We start from the raw sequence: 16,399 nt of genomic DNA, 5'->3' as shown, positions 1-16,399 counted from the left end.
ACTATAGTTGAAGAGGTAATGGCCCCTAAACTATGTTCTGGGATGAAAGTTACAGCTTCAGTGAAATCCGTTTGCAAATCGGAGTGATAGATTAGAATCTAGAGCCAACGGTACGTTTTCTATGTTAAACCATTACACCATTGAAAAACTGGTTACGTTTGGAAATCGAAAGAAAAATGACTATAGTTGAAGAGGTAATGGCCCCTAAACTATGTTCTGGGATGAAAAATACAGTTTCAGTGAAATCCGTTTGCAAATCGGAGTGATAGATTAGAATCTAGAGCCAACGGTACGTTTTCTATGTTAAACCATTACACCATTGAAAAACTGGTTACGTTTGCTATCGAAAGAAAAATGACTATAGTTGAAGAGGTAATGGCCCCTAAACTATGTTCTGGGAAGAAAAATACAGCTTCAGTGAAATCCGTTTGCAAATCGGAGTGATAGATTAGAATCTAGAGCCAACGGTACGTTTTCTATGTTAAACCACTACACCATTGAAAAACTGGTTACGTTTGCAATCGAAAGAAAAATGACTATAGTTGAAGAGGTAATGGCCCCTAAACTATGTTCTGGGAACAAAGTTACAGCATCAGTGAAATCCGTTTGCAAATCGGAGTGATAGATTAGAATCTAGAGCCAACGGTACGTTTTCTATGTTAAACCATTACACCATTGAAAAACTGGTTACGTTTGCAATCGAAAGAAAAATGACTATAGTTGAAGAGGTAATGGCCCCTAAACTATGTTCTGGGATGAAAAATACAGCTTCAGTGAAATCCGTTTGCAAATCGGAGTGATAGATTAGAATCTAGAGCCAACGGTAAGTTTTCTATGTTAAACCATTACACCATTGAAAAACTGGTTACGTTTGCAATCGAAAGAAAAATGACTATAGTTGAAGAGGTAATGGCCCCTAAACTATGTTCTGGGATGAAAGTTACAGCTTCAGTGAAATCCGTTTGCAAATCGGAGTGATAGATTAGAATCTAGAGCCAACGGTACGTTTTCTATGTTAAACCATTACACCATTGAAAAACTGGTTACGTTTGCAATCGAAAGAAAAATGACTATAGTTGAAGAGGTAATGGCCCCTAAACTATGTTCTGGGATGAAAGTTACAGCTTCAGTGAAATCCGTTTGCAAATCGGAGTGATAGATTAGAATCTAGAGCCAACGGTACGTTTTCTATGTTAAACCATTACACCATTGAAAAACTGGTTACGTTTGCAATCGAAAGAAAAATGACTATAGTTGAAGAGGTAATGGCCCCTAAACTATGTTCTGGGATGAAAAATACAGCTTCAGTGAAATCCGTTTGCAAATCGGAGTGATAGATTAGAATCTAGAGCCAACGGTAAGTTTTCTATGTTAAACCATTACACCATTGAAAAACTGGTTACGTTTGCAATCGAAAGAAAAATGACTGAAGTTGAAGAGGTAATGGCCCCTAAACTATGATCTGGGATGAAAAATACAGTTTCAGTGAAATCCGTTTGCAAATCGGAGTGATAGATTAGAATCTAGAGCCAACGGTAAGTTTTCTATGTTAAACCATTACACCATTGAAAAACTGGTTACGTTTGCAATCGAAAGAAAAATGACTATAGTTGAAGAGGTAATGGCCCCTAAACTATGTTCTGGGATCAAAGTTACAGCATCAGTGAAATCCGTTTGCAAATCGGAGTGATAGATTAGAATCTAGAGCCAACGGTACGTTTTCTATGTTAAACCATTACACCATTGAAAAACTGGTTACGTTTGCAATCGAAAGAAAAATGACTATAGTTGAAGAGGTAATGGCCCCTAAACTATGTTCTGGGATGAAAAATACAGCTTCAGTGAAATCCGTTTGCAAATCGGAGTGATAGATTAGAATCTAGAGCCAACGGTAAGTTTTCTATGTTAAACCATTACACCATTGAAAAACTGGTTACGTTTGCAATCGAAAGAAAAATGACTATAGTTGAAGAGGTAATGGCCCCTAAACTATGTTCTGGGCTGAAAGTTACAGCTTCAGTGAAATCCGTTTGCAAATCGGAGTGATAGATTAGAATCTAGAGCCAACGGTAAGTTTTCTATGTTAAACCATTACACCATTGAAAAACTGGTTACGTTTGCAATCGAAAGAAAAATGACTATAGTTGAAGAGGTAATGGCCCCTAAACTATGTTCTGGGATGAAAGTTACAGCTTCAGTGAAATCCGTTTGCAAATGGGAGTGATAGATTAGAATCTAGAGCCAACGGTACGTTTTCTATGTTAAACCATTACACCATTGAAAAACTGGTTACGTCTGCAATCGAAAGAAAAATGACTATAGTTGAAGAGGTAATGGCCCCTAAACTATGTTCTGGGATGAAAGTTACAGCTTCAGTGAAATCCGTTTGCAAATCGGAGTGATAGATTAGAATCTAGAGCCAACGGTACGTTTTCTATGTTAAACCATTACACCATTGAAAAACTAGTTACGTTTGCAATCGAAAGAAAAATGACTACAGTTGAAGAGGTAATGGCCCCTAAACTATGTTCTGGGATGAAAAATACAGCTTCAGTGAAATCCGTTTGCAAATCAGAGTGATAGATTAGAATCTAGAGCCAACGGTAAGTTTTCTATGTTAAACCATTACACCATTGAAAAACTGGTTTCGTTTGCAATTGAAAGAAAAATGACTATAGTTGAAGAAGTAATGGCCCCTAAACTATGTTCTGGGATGAAAGTTACAGCTTCAGTGAAATCCATTTGCAAATCGGAGTGATAGATTAGAATCTAGAGCCAACGGTAAGTTTTCTATGTTAAACCATTACACCATTGAAAAACTGGTTACGTTTGCAATCGAAAGAAAAATGACTATAGTTGAAGAGGTAATGGCCCCTAAACTATGTTCTGGGCTGAAAGTTACAGCTTCAGTGAAATCCGTTTGCAAATCGGAGTGATAGATTAGAATCTAGAGCCAACGGTAAGTTTTCTATGTTAAACCATTACACCATTGAAAAACTGGTTACGTTTGCAATTGAAAGAAAAATGACTATAGTTGAAGAAGTAATGGCCCCTAAACTATGTTCTAGGATGAAAGTTACAGCTTCAGTGAAATCCGTTTGCAAATCGGAGTGATAGATTAGAATCTAGAGCCAACGGTACGTTTTCTATGTTAAACCATTACACCATTGAAAAACTAGTTACGTTTGCAATCGAAAGAAAAATGACTATAGTTGAAGAGGTAATGGCCCCTAAACTATGTTCTGGGATGAAAAATACAGCTTCAGTGAAATCCGTTTGCAAATCGGAGTGATAGATTAGAATCTAGAGCCAACGGTACGTTTTCTATGTTAAACCATTACACCATTGAAAAACTGGTTAAGTTTGCAATCGAAAGAAAAATGACTATAGTTGAAGAGGTAATGGCCCCTAAACTATGTTCTGGGATGAAAGTTACAGCTTCAGTGAAATCCGTTTGCAAATCGGAGTGATAGATTAGAATCTAGAGCCAACGGTACGTTTTCTATGTTAAACCATTACACCATTGAAAAACTAGTTACGTTTGCAATCGAAAGAAAAATGACTATAGTTGAAGAGGTAATGGCCCCTAAACTATGTTCTGGGAAGAAAAATACAGCTTCAGTGAAATCCGTTTGCAAATCGGAGTGATAGATTAGAATCTAGAGCCAACGGTACGTTTTCTATGTTAAACCACTACACCATTGAAAAACGGGTTACGTTTGCAATCGAAAGAAAAATTACTATAGTTGAAGAGGTAATGGCCCCTAAACTATGTTCTGGGATGAAAAATACAGCTTCAGTAAAATCCGTTTGCAAATCGGAGTGATAGATTAGAATCTAGAGCCAACGGTAAGTTTTCTATGTTAAACCATTACACCATTGAAAAACTGGTTACGTTTGCAATTGAAAGAAAAATGACTATAGTTGAAGAAGTAATGGCCCCTAAACTATGTTCTGGGATGAAAGTTACAGCTTCAGTGAAATCCGTTTGCAAATCGGAGTGATAGATTAGAATCTAGAGCCAACGGTACGTTTTCTATGTTAAACCATTACACCATTGAAAAACTGGTTACGTTTGCAATCGAAAGAAAAATGACTATAATTGAAGAGGTAATGGCCCCTAAACTATGTTCTGGGATGAAAAATACTGCTTCAGTGAAATCCGTTTGCAAATCGGAGTGATAGATTAGAATCTAGAGCCAACGGTACGTTTTCTATGTTAAACCACTACACCATTGAAAAACTGGTTACGTTTGCAATCGAAAGAAAAATTACTATAGTTGAAGAGGTAATGGCCCCTAAACTATGTTCTGGGATGAAAAATACAGCTTCAGTAAAATCCGTTTGCAAATCGGAGTGATAGATTAGAATCTAGAGCCAACGGTACGTTTTCTATGTTAAACCATTACACCATTGAAAAACTAGTTACGTTTGCAATCGAAAGAAAAATGACTATAGTTGAAGAGGTAATGGCCCCTAACCTATGTTCTGGGATGAAAAATACAGCTTCAGTGAAATCCGTTTGCAAATCGGAGTGATAGATTAGAATCTAGAGCCAAACGTTTTCTATGTTAAACCATTACACCATTGAAAAACTGGTTACGTCTGCAATCGAAAGAAAAATGACTATAGTTGAAGAGGTAATGGCCCCTAAACTATGTTCTGGGATGAAAAATACAGCTTCAGTGAAATCCGTTTGCAAATCGGAGTGATAGATTAGAATCTAGAGCCAACGGTAAGTTTTCTATGTTAAACCATTACACCATTGAAAAACTGGTTACGTTTGCAATTGAAAGAAAAATGACTATAGTTGAAGAAGTAATGGCCCCTAAACTATGTTCTGGGATGAAAGTTACAGCTTCAGTGAAATCCGTTTGCAAATTGGAGTGATAGATTAGAATCTAGAGCCAACGGTACGTTTTCTATGTTAAACCATTACACCATTGAAAAACTGGTTACGTTTGCAATCGAAAGAAAAATGACGGGGGGCGCTAGTGAGGCGCTTACTGGAGAAGATGTGCCTTCAGTGAGCTCCTGCTTCACATCCAGACTGCACTTGATATACCCCACGGATCTGGACGAGTGATACCTTGAATCGAAGCTATAGGGCCCAGGAATGCATAGGAGCCCTCAACAGTACCCTCTGAGAAGCCGCAAATCTGCAAGACCCCTGCTTTCTCCACTTCGTTTCAGGAGGAATTTTTCCAAGATGGCCGACAGGGCCTTGCCTGAAAACACAGCTCAGCTTCTCCCTGCAGCTTCCCTGCCTCCCACGGATGATCCAGCTTACATGGAGGACCAGTTCCCGGGACCCTCGCAAGAACTATCACCAGGTCAGCCTCCTAGATCGCCCGGCTTAACACCAGGTGCGTCACAGCCGCCACCGCTAATTACGCATGCCGCTACGCATAGTACGCATAAAAATACGCATGCCCCATGCAAGTCAATGGCGGAAAATACGCGTAAAAATACGCATTACGCATACGGCAATACGCAATGCCATGCAGAAGATACGCTTGAGCATGCGCATCAAACGCCACCTAGACCTGCGCAACAAAGTACGCATCGGACACCCGAACGCGTACGAACCCAACAAGAAGGTACGCATGAAAATACGCATGGTGAAGAGAAGGATACGCGTCAGTCATCACAATTACAGGGCATGTCAGCAGAAGACCTGATGCGTACCATGAGGCGTATTTTTAAGGAGGAATTACGCGATGCGGTGGATGAACTCTCTCAGCAAATAAATGATATCGGGCAAAGAGTTGATGTCTTGGAGAAGCAAACAGATGACTTAGTTACAGCCATTAATCAAGACAGAAAACAGCTCGATGACCATGACGATAGGCTGGACGCGCATGAAGCGAAGCTGGAAGATCTGGAGAACCGCAGTAGAAGAGCAAATGTGAGGATCCGAGGACTCCCTGAGTCTTTTGAGGACCCAGAAGCGATAGCCAACAAGCTTTTTGCAACTCTTCTCCCCCAAGTTGATCCTGCTCATTGGACGGTGATTCGCATCCACAGGGCTTTAACCAAACCAAGAAACCCAGATCTTCCGCGTGATATTATAGCTAAGCTGGCTTCAGAGGATGCGCGAGACAAAATCCTGGTGGCAGCAAGGGATCTTACAACACTCCCAGAAGTCCCGGGCTCAGTCCAATTGTATGCCGACCTTGCACCAGCTACCATTGCTAGACGACGAGAAATGAGGCCGTACACGCTGGCTCTGCAACAGCATTCCATCAAATATCGATGGGGCTTCCCCTTCTTGCTGACCTTCAAGATTAATGGCAAACTATACAACTGCAAGAGACCGGAGGAGGCGGCTCAGGCCCTCAATGAGGCGTCTATCCCCTTCACCATTCCGAAGCCGGGCCAACCACCTCCCAAGACCCAACGTTCTGGGAAACCACGAAGAGTATGGAAAACGGCTGGAGGCTCTTCATTTCGCCCGCGGCAGTTGGACATGGATGCGGCCTGATGCCCTGATTCGAGTTTCCATTTGAATGACCTATAGTGGTCTATGGCACCCATCAGGTGTCCCAAACATGTCAATCCCCTTTATGATGTGGGTGACATTTCAACATGAGCAATTCCCCTAATTGACTCATTGGTTTTGTGTGGCCTCTACATGCGCCATTACCCTTTATGATGTGGGTGGCGTGAAGACACCATCCGTTTCTTGGAAGAAGTTTTAAGACTCAAGGTTTACTCCAGGCTTGGAGGTAACCTGGCCGGCTGAAAAAGGCCCGGCATAATATTTCAGCATTGCCCCTTTATGATGTTGGGCAGATGCCGTGATTATAATTTCATACTGGACTAAGTAGAGGCCACACATCTGTTATAGAATGGGCAGCATCCGGCTGCTGTGAGTTTGGGAACAGAGACACCTGAGTGCATCGCACAGTACTTTTGCCTCTGCCAGATGCATTGGATGCCCCATGATTGTTTTATAGTTATCTTGCTAATATGCCATTAGGTTAGACATTCGGTTAATATGTCTGGACTTTTTAGACCTTAACATAGGAAGGTTTATATTGCGGGTTCGCTGTGTTTGGATCCGTGTGGTTATAATTGTTGTTAATTATATTAGATATCTATGCAGTCAGATGTGATACACTGTGGCTGTTCCCCCCTTGTTAGATGGTGCCTGGAGTTAGGCGGGCGCTTTTTGCGCGGGCCCGACCCCAACCACCATCATCGCACGCTTGTGCTGTCCCCCCCCTGATAGGTCAAGAAGACACACGGGGTGCGGTGTGTTTCAACACCAGCCCCCTCCTTACAATGTTCAGAATAGACAAGAATCCAAGCCAGACTTGTTCAGCTGTCCTTTTAGCTTTCCAATATTTCATGAGAATCTTCCCATTTATTCCACCATGAGCAATAAACCCTGCAACATTGTTACCCATAATGTAAGAGGCCTGAACTCCCCCCATAAACGAAAGTAGGCACTTGTTGAGCTGGCCCGATCTTCCCCAGACGTGATCTGTCTCCAGGAGTCCCACTTCACTAATAAATCATATCCTAAATTCTTTCATCCCAAATATAAAAGAGCATTCTGTTCAAACTACACCCAGAAAAAAAGAGGAGTGGTTATTCTCTTGGCGAACTCGTTTCCTTTTGAGGTAAGCTCTTGCCTCACTGACTCCGAGGGAACACATTGTATTCTCCTTGGTCAGTATCAAAACAAAACACTTTGCATTACAAACATTTACGCCCCCCCTGACCGGACCACGGAGGTTATTTCCGGAGTATCGGACATTCTTTTAACTTTGAAGTTTGATACTTTGATCTGGGCGGGAGACTTTAATATTACCCCAAACAATAATTTAGACAGAACGCACCCGCAGAGATCAACGGAAGCTAAAAGAGCGAAAGCTATCTTTGAAAAAATACTTAAGCTTCATTCTTTGGTGGACTCCTGGAGGGAGAGCAATGGCAAACAAAGAGGTTACACATATATGTCGGCCCCCCATAATTCATACTCCAGGATCGATTTCATACTTATATCACTCACTAGTCTTCCCTCCCTGATTTACGCCAGAAATCTGCTGTGTCCGTGGTCGGATCATGACCCCCTTCTTATAGCTCTAAATTCATTGACACCTAAAACATCCAGAGCCCCCTGGCGTCTGAATGAGGCCCTTCTATATAATTCAGATATTAGTAGTGGAATCGAGAATACGATCTCTGAATACTTTCGTATAAACGATACAGGAGACATATCCCCGTTGACAGTGTGGCTAGCGCATAAGGCGGTAGTGAGAGGTGATCTGATCCAGGCAGCCTCCAAATTCAAGAGAGATAGAAATAAGATTATTTCCGATATTGAATTTAAACTGCATAAGCTTCATATGGTTAACACGCTGCAGCCATCAAGATTCCTTCTAAAACAAATTCAAGATTTGCAATTACAGGCTGATGCCCTTCTCAACTCAGAAACAGAAAAGGCTCTTAGATGGACTGCTGCGGCCTCATACGATCAGCTAAATAAACCTAAAAGATGGCTAGCAGCCAAACTTCGGGCCCAACAGACCGTCAACCGAATCCTTAAAATTAGGGGCAAGGATGGAAATGTTACTTCCAATCCAGATACGATATATGAAATATTCTCTGACTATTATAAGGAGTTATATAGCGATAAAGATGATAATACCTACGCTCAGAGCAGACAAAATTTTTTAGACTCCACTATTAAAAAGACCCTGACCGCGGACACAGTTAAGATGTTGAATGCTGACATAACCCAGGAGGAAATTCACTTGGCAATTAAGAAGCTTAAAAGAGCAAAAGCCCCTGGACCCGATGGTTTCTCCCCCATATACTATAAAAAGTACGAGGCCCTTTTATCCCCCCACCTCCAAAAATGCTTTAATTATTTGATGCAGGGAAATATACCCCCCACAGACTTTCTGTCCTCAGCAGTTGTGATGATTCCTAAACCACCTGCCGGCTTTAATCCACAGAGACCAGGTTGGTTTTGTGCCAAAAAGGCAAGCCCCTGACAACATCCGTAAGATTGTTACCCTGCAACATTATTGTAAGCAGACCGCCACATGTGTGGCCATCTTGGCTCTTGATATGGAGAAGGCATTTGACCTGATACGGTGGCCATACATGGAGGCGGTCCTGCAAAAATATGGGGTGCACGGAAATTATTTGAAGGCCATCTCGGCACTATATTCCCCGTCTACTGCCACCCTGAAGATGCCCTCCATCACTAAACGATCATTCTCAATCCAGAGGGGCACACGGCAGGGATGTCCCTTATCGCCGGGATTATTTGCACTTATGATGGAACCTTTGGCAGAAAAGATCCGACGGAACCCCGAAATAGTGGGGGTGAGGGTGGGGTCCAGGGAATATAAAACATCACTATTCGCTGACGATGTCCTCTTGACCCTTACCTCGCCCCATGACTCGATTCCAAAGTTGTTGGAGGAGATTGAAAACTTCTCGCCCTTCTCTGGGTTCCGTTTAAATTTAGATAAATCTGAACTTATGATTTCAAAAATGGACCGGACAGACGCGGCACTTTTGGCCAAGCGATATGGGCTGCAATTTCAATCTCAATTTATCCAATACCTGGGCATCAAGCTAGCAGCGGACCCCTCTAACCTCTATAAATTAAATTATCCCTCAATGTATTCTAGATTGACTCATGATCTGGAGAGCTGGGAGGACTATCCCCTGTCCATGCTCGGACGGATTTCAGCCGTCAGGATGACGCTCCTACCTAGGTTGCTGTACTTATTCCGAACTATCCCCGTAGCTGTAACGAAAGGCCCGGTTCAGCACTTGCAAACGCTGATACAAAAGTTTATATGGAGGAAGCGGAAGGCCAGAATAAAATATCTTACGCTAGCCAGGCCCAGAGACCTTGGAGGACTTAATGCTCCACTTTTATTTAATTATTATAAAGCGGCCCAGATAGCTCAGTTAGCAACAGCGAATGCCAACCCACTGATAGCCCCATTATGGGTGGAAATTGAATCACAGCTAGTGTCTCCCCTATCTCTAGCAGGTTTGATGTGGGCCAAGAAGATCCCGATTGCTAAAATTAGGAAGCTCTCCCCAGTCTCAGCCCACTCACTTAGCCTGTGGTCTAAAATTAGATTTGTTATGCGATTGCAATCCACACCCTCGTGTATGACCCAAATATTCCGCAACCCGGACTTTGTACCGGGCCAATCCATGAACCAATTCAAATGGTGGTATACGAAAGGATTTCAGACTGTGGGGAAATTTCTATGTTCTTTCAAAATCTCCACTCCCGCCCAGTTTATTAAGAACCATAGTGTCCCCAGGGAAGAGTTGGGTAGGCTGGACCTAATATTTAAGTATTTGTCCACTCTGGATCCTAAAAGAGAAGTCCTGACGTACTGTTCCTTTGAAGTCAGGTGCAAGAATGGGCCCATGGACAGAGGCTTTATCTCAGAACTATATGCAATCCTCTCTTACCCCACGATTGATGGCAAGCTTAAAGCCCAGATTGATTGGGAGAAGGACAGCGGGATGGAGATTTCTGAGTCCAAGTGGACCCATTGTTGCACATCACTGACACGAGGTTCCTTATTCTATTCGTCTATAGAGATATCATTCAAATTACTCCACAGAATTCACCTCACCCCCGTCAAATTGCATATCTTCAACTCAACGGCCTCTCCATATTGTTTCCGGAAATGCGGACAGATTGGGTCCTTGTGGCACATCTGGTGGGCTTGCCCTAAGGCACACACATTCTGGTCAGGGATCTGGAGTAAAATTCAACTAATCACTGGTATACAATCTGATATGGATCCTTCTGTGATTTTACTAGGTAACCGCCCTAAATCAGTGAAATATGCCACACATAAACTGGTCCAATTCGCACTTTCACAAGCTAGAAGACACCTGGCCTCCAAATGGAAATCAACTGGGCTGTCAGTGGACGAGGTCTTTCGCAATCTTAATAACACCATGACTTCTGATCATATTAGAGCTAAGATTTTCGATACAACTGAATTTTTTTTTAAAGTATGGGATCCATGGATTGAGTGGCAGGACAATGCCGGCCTTTCATACGTCCTCCACTCCTTCTAGGATAGCTCCATCCCCCGGGTCTCTGACCATATACTTATTGGGTAACGACATACATGCTAGTTTGGCAGTTGAACATGTGAGATATCTCATACTCTATGTCTTTTATAGCTCATTCTGAACACGAAAGCTTATCAAAGTACCGGCTGGGTGGGTGCACGCTCCACCCCCTATGACCTATCCCTCCCCTCCATTCCCCCCCCCCCACCACCACACCCTTTCCTCCCTATCCTACTGGGTGTACCATTGGCATGATGTGGAGTCCCCACCCATGGTCCATCCTTTCACCCCCTACCCTTCCCCCCCTTAGCCACCCCCTTATTCCCACCCCCCTACCCCCCTTACTATATTGCAAGTATGTTAAGATGTTTTGGATATATCTTTGTATTATTTGTACGCATTTTTGTATGTTTTTGGCTCTCAAGAAAAACATCTGTTTTATGTGACCCTGATTATCTGTTCTGTAAGATATTCCCCACATGTGGGGAAATTTTGATATTTTGACTCGTTTGTTAACTGAATCATATCTTAATAAACACCCTTGGAACGAAAGAAAAATGACTATGGTTGAAGAGGTAATGGCCCCTAAACTATGTTCTGGGATGAAAGTTACAGCTTCAGTGAAATCCGTTTGCAAATCGGAGTGATAGATTAGAATCTAGAGCCAACGGCACGTTTTCTATGTTAAACCATTACACCATTGAAAAACTGGTTACGTTTGCAATCGAAAGAAAAATGACTATAATTGAAGAGGTAATGGCCCCTAAACTATGTTCTGGGATGAAAAATACAGCTTCAGTGAAATCCGTTTGCAAATCGGAGTGATAGATTAGAATCTAGAGCCAACGGTACGTTTTCTATGTTAAACCATTACACCATTGAAAAACTGGTTACGTCTGCAATCGAAAGAAAAATGACTATAGTTGAAGAGGTAATGGCCCCTAAACTATGTTCTGGGATGAAAAATACAGCTTCAGTGAAATCCGTTTGCAAATCGGAGTGATAGATTAGAATCTAGAGCCAACGGTACGTTTTCTATGTTAAACCATTACACCATTGAAAAACTGGTTACGTTTGCAATCGAAAGAAAAATGACTATAATTGAAAAGGTAATGGCCCCTAAACTATGTTCTGGGATGAAAAATACAGCTTCAGTGAAATCCGTTTGCAAATCGGAGTGATAGATTAGAATCTAGAGCCAACGGTACGTTTTCTATGTTAAACCATTACACCATTGAAAAACTGGTTACGTTTGCAATCGAAAGAAAAATGACTATAGTTGAAGAGGTAATGGCCCCTAAACTATGTTCTGGGATGAAAGTTACAGCTTCAGTGAAATCCGTTTGCAAATCGGAGTGATAGATTAGAATCTAGAGCCAACGGTGCGTTTTCTATGTTAAACCATTACACCATTGAAAAACTGGTTACGTTTGCAATCGAAAGAAAAATGACTATAATTGAAGAGGTAATGGCCCCTAAACTATGTTCTGGGATGAAAAATACAGCTTCAGTGAAATCCGTTTGCAAATCGGAGTGATAGATTAGAATCTAGAGCCAACGGTACGTTTTCTATGTTAAACCATTACACCATTGAAAAACTGGTTACGTTTGCAATCGAAAGAAAAATGACTATAATTGAAGAGGTAATGGCCCCTAAACTATGTTCTGGGATGAAAAATACAGCTTCAGTGAAATCCGTTTGCAAATCGGAGTGATAGATTAGAATCTATAGCCAACGGTACGTTTTCTATGTTAAACCATTACACCATTGAAAAACTGCAATCGAAAGAAAAATGACTATAGTTGAAGAGGTAATGGCCCCTAAACTATGTTCTGGGATGAAAGTTACAGCTTCAGTGAAATCCGTTTGCAAATCGGAGTGATAGATTAGAATCTAGAGCCAACGGTACGTTTTCTATGTTAAACCATTACACCATTGAAAAACTGGTTACGTTTGCAATCGAAAGAAAAATGACTTTAGTTGAAGAGGTAATGGCCCCTAAACTATGTTCTGGGATGAAAAATACAGCTTCAGTGAAATCCGTTTGCAAATCGGAGTGATAGATTAGAATCTAGAGCCAACGGTAAGTTTTCTATGTTAAACCATTACATCATTGAAAAACTGGTTACGTTTGCAATCGAAAGAAAAATGACTATAGTTGAAGAGGTAATGGCCCCTAAACTATGTTCTGGGATGAAAAATACAGCTTCAGTGAAATCCGTTTGCAAATCGGAGTGATAGATTAGAATCTAGAGCCAACGGTACGTTTTCTATGTTAAACCATTACACCATTGAAAAACTGGTTACGTTTGCAATCGAAAGAAAAATGACTATAGTTGAAGAGGTAATGGCCCCTAAACTATGTTCTGGGATGAAAAATACAGCTTCAGTGAAATCCGTTTGCAAATCGGAGTGATAGATTAGAATCTAGAGCCAACGGTAAGTTTTCTATGTTAAACCATTACACCATTGAAAAACTGGTTACGTTTGCAATCGAAAGAAAAATGACTATAGTTGAAGAGGTAATGGCCCCTAAACTATGTTCTGGGATGAAAAAATACAGCTTCAGTGAAATCCGTTTGCAAATCGGAGTGATAGATTAGAATCTAGAGCCAACGGTACGTTTTCTATGTTAAACCATTACACCATTGAAAAACTGGTTACGTTTGCAATCGAAAGAAAAATGACTATAGTTGAAGAGGTAATGGCCCCTAAACTATGTTCTGGGATGAAAAATACAGCTTCAGTGAAATCCGTTTGCAAATCGGAGTGATAGATTAGAATCTAGAGCCAACGGTACGTTTTCTATGTTAAACCATTACACCATTGAAAAACTGGTTACGTTTGCAATCGAAAGAAAAATGACTATAGTTGAAGAGGTAATGGCCCCTAAACTATGTTCTGGGATGAAAGTTACAGCTTCAGTGAAATCCGTTTCCAAATCGGAGTGATAGATTAGAATCTAGAGCCAACGGTACGTTTTCTATGTTAAACCATTACACCATTGAAAAACTGGTTATGTCTGCAATCGAAAGAAAAATGACTATAGTTGAAGAGGTAATGGCCCCTAAACTATGTTCTGGGATGAAAGTTACAGCTTCAGTGAAATCCGTTTGCAAATCAGAGTGAGAGATTAGAATCTAGAGCCAACGGTACGTTTTCTATGTTAAACCATTACACCATTGAAAAACTGGTTACGTTTGCAATCGAAAGAAAAATGACTATAGTTGAAGAGGTAATGGCCCCTAAACTATGTTCTGGGATGAAAGTTACAGCTTCAGTGAAATCCGTTTGCAAATCGGAGTGATAGATTAGAATCTAGAGCCAACGGTACGTTTTCTATGTTAAACCATTACACCATTGAAAAACTGGTTACGTTTGCAATCGAAAGAAAAATGACTATAGTTGAAGAGGTAATGGCCCCTAAACTATGTTCTGGGATGAAAGTTACAGCTTCAGTGAAATCCGTTTGCAAATCGGAGTGATAGATTAGAATCTAGAGCCAACGGTACGTTTTCTATGTTAAACCATTACACCATTGAAAAACTGGTTACGTCTGCAATCGAAAGAAAAATGACTATAGTTGAAGAGGTAATGGCCCCTAAACTATGTTCTGGGATGAAAGTTACAGCTTCAGTGAAATCCATTTGCAAATCAGAGTGATAGATTAGAATCTAGAGCCAACGGTACGTTTTCTATGTTAAACCATTACACCATTGAAAAACTGGTTACGTTTGCAATCGAAAGAAAAATGACTATAGTTGAAGAGGTAATGGCCCCTAAACTATGTTCTGGGATGAAAGTTACAGCTTCAGTGAAATCCGTTTGCAAATCGGAGTGATAGATTAGAATCTAGAGCCAACGGTACGTTTTCTATGTTAAACCATTACACCATTGAAAAACTGGTTACGTTTGCAATCGAAAGAAAAATGACTATAGTTGAAGAGGTAATGGCCCCTAAACTATGTTCTGGGATGAAAGTTACAGCTTCAGTGAAATCCGTTTGCAAATCGGAGTGATAGATTAGAATCTAGAGCCAACGGTACGTTTTCTATGTTAAACCATTACACCATTGAAAAACTAGTTACGTTTGCAATCGAAAGAAAAATGACTATAGTTGAAGAGGTAATGGCCCCTAAACTATGTTCTGGGATTAAAAATACAGCTTCAGTGAAATCCGTTTGCAAATCGGAGTGATAGATTAGAATCTAGAGCCAACGGTACGTTTTCTATGTTAAACCATTACACCATTGAAAAACTGGTTACGTTTGCAATCGAAAGAAAAATGACTATAGTTGAAGAGGTAATGGCCCCTAAACTATGTTCTGGGATGAAAGTTACAGCTTCAGTGAAATCCGTTTGCAAATCGGAGTGATAGATTAGAATCTAGAGCCAACGGTACGTTTTCTATGTTAAACCATTACACCATTGAAAAACTAGTTACGTTTGCAATCGAAAGAAAAATGACTATAGTTGAAGAGGTAATGGCCCCTAAACTATGTTCTGGGAAGAAAAATACAGCTTCAGTGAAATCCGTTTGCAAATCGGAGTGATAGATTAGAATCTAGAGCCAACGGTACGTTTTCTATGTTAAACCATTACACCATTGAAAAACTGGTTACGTCTGCAATCGAAAGAAAAATGACTATAGTTGAAGAGGTAATGGCCCCTAAACTATGTTCTGGGATGAAAGTTACAGCTTCAGTGAAATCCATTTGCAAATCAGAGTGATAGATTAGAATCTAGAGCCAACGGTACGTTTTCTATGTTAAACCATTACACCATTGAAAAACTGGTTACGTTTGCAATCGAAAGAAAAATGACTATAGTTGAAGAGGTAATGGCCCCTAAACTATGTTCTGGGATGAAAGTTACAGCTTCAGCGAAATCCGTTTGCAAATCGGAGTGATAGATTAGAATCTAGAGCCAACGGTACGTTTTCTATGTTAAACCATTACACCATTGAAAAACTGGTTACGTTTGCAATCGAAAGAAAAATGACTATAGTTGAAGAGGTAATGGCCCCTAAACTATGTTCTGGGATGAAAGTTACAGCTTCAGTGAAATCCGTTTGCAAATCGGAGTGATAGATTAGAATCTAGAGCCAACGGTACGTTTTCTATGTTAAACCATTACACCATTGAAAAACTAGTTACGTTTGCAATCGAAAGAAAAATGACTATAGTTGAAGAGGTAATGGCCCCTAAACTATGTTCTGGGATGAAAAATACAGCTTCAGTGAAATCCGTTTGCAAATCGGAGTGATAGATTAGAATCTAGAGCCAACGGTACGTTTTCTATGTTAAACCATTACAC

The sequence above is a fragment of the Hyperolius riggenbachi genome, chromosome 11 (genome assembly GCF_040937935.1).
Source record: "Hyperolius riggenbachi isolate aHypRig1 chromosome 11, aHypRig1.pri, whole genome shotgun sequence".
Taxonomy (NCBI): Eukaryota; Metazoa; Chordata; class Amphibia; order Anura; family Hyperoliidae; genus Hyperolius; species Hyperolius riggenbachi.
This window is presented reverse-complemented; position numbering follows the sequence as displayed.